Genomic DNA, 4,918 nt, shown 5'->3' on the forward strand with positions numbered 1-4,918 from the left:
GGAGGTGTTAGGAGGTTTCAACACAACCAACCGGCAAAGCCCAAGTGATTGGCTTTCATGAGCTCCTACTGATGCTGCTACTTGGCATGGCGAGTTGTTCTACAATATCTGTGAGTGTGTGGTGTGTGTGTGCGTGTGTGTGTGCGTGTGTGTAGATGCCGAAACATGTGTGTTTCAGTGATGGTCTTTATTTAATCCCTGTGTATTTATGTTGGTGATGGTATCACTATATCAATGCTGTTGTACTGTTCATATTTATAGGAATTCCATGAATAAACACTGCATAATAGCATCTTCATACATTTACATTGTTTGGGATTCCGGTTCCCATTATTTTAACTAGAAAAGATGATACTTGTTTTTCCGAAACATTGTTCATGTTGGTGAAGAGCCACGAAGCAGAAAGACAGCCGGACACAAGGGCTTAAGACACATATTAAGGACCACAGGAAATGGCATTCAGTGCAACATCCTGCCATATACTAGTTCCAGGCAACAACACAAACCACATTTCAAGATTTGATTTGACTGTGCTATGAAGACCACCCATGCCAACCAGCCAGTGTGGTCGCCCACTACAGGCCTGATATGGACACATGTTGAGGTTGTTGGTTTGGCTGTTGATCCAGAATCCAGTGGCTAACACGACCCACCAAAAAGAATGTCCCAAAGAAAAAATAAAATAACTTTTGGGATATTTTTGGTATATTCTGTTGAATATGTAAATAATGGGAGTGGATGAATATGTATAGCTACCAAGGTATAAAAGTAATTTGATGGTTTTTCATGGTAGGTCTCGTTAATATTTCTCTGCTGCTCGTCTTTCTCTTCTGACGAGCAGCCTGGCCCCTCAGTGGCCCCTCACCTTACAATAGCACCACATATATCTTCTTTAGAAACAAGATACCCCATACTTGAATAATACCTTCATTAAAATATTGACAGACTCCCTCTCAAACTGCCAAATATTGGAGGTTAATTTGAATAGGACTAGGCAATGATTGCGAATATTATCGAGCCAAAGTTTTTGCGGCGTGTGTTTCTTCCTGACTCAATGTTCACTGTGACTGCCAACTCCTCGTCCTGCCATACTTACCGCTGTACTTTGTGATTAAGCAGTTAAACCTGTTTCAGACATGGGCCTTGTTTACACCAGCTTTTATTAATCCACCGGGTGGTTTGGATATTCATTTTTCCCAATTTTCGGGCCTTGTCTGGGCATCATCAGTTTCTTTAATACGCCCATTGCCATCTTGCCGAATCCAGTTGGAAGATCGGAGAAAAGCCTTCCATCCAGATTCCTGTTTATCTTGTGCTCTTATTGCTCTGTAGATGGCTGCTCTCTCCCTGGGCACCGCCATTGTTTTTTTAATTAGGCGACCGCGACACTCGTTCATAGTCATGAGGCGGGGTAATATGCATATGTATCTGAAACATGGTCGCGCTGTACCTTTGCTAGCCTTTTCTATTACTATTAAACATGATTTTCAGCCTTATCAAGTAGTGGTAAATCGTGCACCACAATCGCTACGTCTCCACACGTTTTCTGAGATTGGTCAAACCATACATGGTACAACCCTGAAACCTGTGTGCGTGTGTGTATCAGGCGGGGATCTCTGGTGAACTCCCCCTGCGTGTTAGCAGGCCGAGACTGTGCCTTGCGCCGCCATGCGCCTTTCCTGCAAACAGATGAGCTTCAATGAGATACAATCAACTTTTCCATGGAAGCAAAGCCTCTTTGCAACGGGAGAGATGAACCTTCAATCTGCTGGCTGAACGTCACTCTGAACCCAGCATCTCCCTCTGAGTCGCGTTGTTCTCGAGTCACAGATCCGAAGTGGAGGACCATCGAAGGTCAGGAGCGCTTCTCCACGTTCCCGCTCGGCCCATAATCAGGAGGAACGCTCTAAGAACAGACTCCTCCTGCAGACCGTCTGAACAGCCCTGTGTGGATTTGGAGACAGCAGCGATTGTCTTTGGATTTCTATTCTTCTTTTCTCAAGTAATTTAAATTTCTGCCTCAGGCACTATCACATTACAGGTCATCGGGGACCAATGTAGTGGCTTGAGGGTTCTGGGCCCCTACACGGATGTTAGGGCCTCAATTATTCATCATAAAACAGGCTGCCCACTTAAGACGGGGAACAGGGTAAATAAGTATATAACAGTTAAATGTTTGATCGCCATACAACCGACTGATATTTTTTAAATGTATTTATTTCTCAGATTCTGCTAGATTATTCATCATTCTAAGGATCAATGTGTTTTTTTAATGCTTGAAAAAAGTATTTCCCATCAAGCCAATGGTCATGTTGAGAATAATGGCCCCAGCAGAAACCCTGTGTCCGGTCTGACGTGGTGAGGATATATACCTCATACCTCAATATAATGACCAAATACCTTTCTGAGGCAATAGAGGTATGATGGTCATGACTTGTCCCATTCAATTCCCTCAATCAACAATGAATGTATTCCTGGCCTACGGTCACTGTGCTGATGTTCACCATGAAGAGGACCTGTATTCTTCCTCCCATCACCACCCAAAAAGCATGGATGTTTTCATCCTCATCTAGTCTCTCTCTCTCTGATAGCTCACAGACCTGCTCCGAAACAAGCTCTTCTGAACACCCTGCAAAACGGACACACCTATTGGCCCACAGTGACCACAATGGAAATATCTTATTTATAATATATATATATATAATATATTTAAATACTATATATATCAGACTATGAAATCTAAAGCAAAACCACGTTTTCAACATTAAAACCTGAGAATAAGAAAGAAATATTCAATCGAATCCAGACAAAAACCACCACGTATCTCTGTGTTCATGACCCAGATATGGATCATGTCTGAAATAAAACAATATAGGTTCCTCTGGACATTAATGTTTACATATCCATCCCTACGCTGTCCTGGGCTCGGCGGCGCTGCAGGTGTGCAGGTGAGGCCGCCGCTGCGGACTGCGGACCTTGTGCCGAACATTGATGCACGGCCTCCATTACCGCTGGGCCGGCGCCGCGGCAGCCGATGCTGTGTTTTATGACACTGACACATGCAGTAATGGGTATTTCACTTGTGCACCTCTGCTGAGAGTGTTTTGAGACTGGAAACACTGATAAATATGGCCCGTATCCACAACATCAGTAAATTTCTATTTCATCAACAAAAGCATTAGCCAGATGATTGGAGAGAGAGGGAGGGGGGGGGGGGGATTCAGAAACCATTGTTTATCGCCCCTCGTTTTCTTTTGGGTAATGATTTTTTTCGCTCCCTGACACTCGCATGGCTGAAAAAGAGGAGCTCACCGACTGAATTCACCCTCGACGCCTCCCCGCTATTACTCTGTTGTTTCCGGGCCTCGATTGGGAATGAAGGATTTTTGTAATTTGAAAGGTGCCCCACCCAGTCCCACCCTGACCCACCCAGCCCCATCCAGACCCACCCAGCCCCATCCAGACCCACCCAGCCCCACCCAGCCCCACTCAGCCCCATCCAGACCCACCCAGCCCCATCCAGACCCTCCCCAACCCACCCAGCCCAACCCACCCGGCCCCACCCAGCCCCACCCAGCCCCAGCCCAACCCACCCAGCCCCACCCAGCCCCATCCAGACCCAGCCCAACCCACCCAGCCCCACCCAGCCCCACCCAGCCCCATCCAGACCCAGCCCAACCCACCCAGCCCCATCCAGACCCAGCCCAACCCACCCAGCCCCACCCAGCCCCATCCAGACCCTCCCCACCCACCCAGCCCCATCCAGACCCAGCCCAACCCACCCAGCCCCATCCAGACCCAGCCCAACCCACCCAGCCCCACCCAGCCCCATCCAGACCCTCCCCACCCACCCAGCCCCACCCCGACCCCCCGCCCAGCCCCGCCCAGCCCCAGCCTCGCCTCCTCAGAGCAACACCCTCTTCCATGTAGAAAGAGGCGCGTCTCTCGGGAACGCCACCGGGGGAACTTCACACACTCCGAGTTAAAGGAACGCTGTTAACGGGTCGTCCCATGGCGTGCCGCGTGGGAACACGACAGCTGTCACTAACAAGGAGAGCACCCGTCTGTCTGCACCTTCATGTCCCAATGCGAGCCGGGACGCCGTACTGTAGCACCGCTAAGATATTTTCAATTACCTTCATGTCAGCGAGTGTCTGCTGCTCTCAGGGCCGCTCTACACATGGATGAGTGAGGCTCTCTCTCTCTCTCTCTTTCTCTCTCGCTCTCTTTTTGATTTCCACGACGCATTGTTCTTCAGAGCATAAGGAAGGGTGCGATCACAAATGTTTCATCCAACTTTTATGTCCGTGTGTTGTAGATGCTGCTCGCCTGAAGCCTGACTTGGAATTAGAGAACAATGTGTCCCAAGCATAGTGATGACGTGGGATTGTTTGTAGATTGTGCTTGTATTGTGCACAACATGTATTGTGCATGCATTAATATATATATATATATATATATATATATATATATATATATATATATATATATATATCCTTTAGCTAAGTAGGCTATAGGACATAAAAGAAAACGTATGACGTAATACAACGTACATTTTATTTTATGTCTTACAGCCTACTTAGCAAAAAAAGAAAAAGCAGCAATAATTTGACCCACTTCCCAACATGAGCCGCTGGATTTAACTCCACTGCTTCCCTGAAGCCATGAGTCTGACTGGGCCGGTGTCGCATGGAGGGCTCGCATACACACACGCTAACCGCGGAGCCCAGCGTGGCGCTCATTCCTCCACACTAGTTTCCTATTACCGAACAACAAAAGCCATTTTATGTTTACATAGCAGAGCCCGCATCAAGCAGGGAATTGTGCACATAAAATTAGCATAATAGGCGGCCTCAGCGCCGGCCGCTCTGCCGGCATGATGGGCCATGAAGCAACGCCGGCAGCGGCACAAACAATG

Source organism: Gadus macrocephalus, chromosome 6, assembly GCF_031168955.1.
Source record: "Gadus macrocephalus chromosome 6, ASM3116895v1".
Lineage (NCBI taxonomy): Eukaryota > Metazoa > Chordata > Actinopteri > Gadiformes > Gadidae > Gadus > Gadus macrocephalus.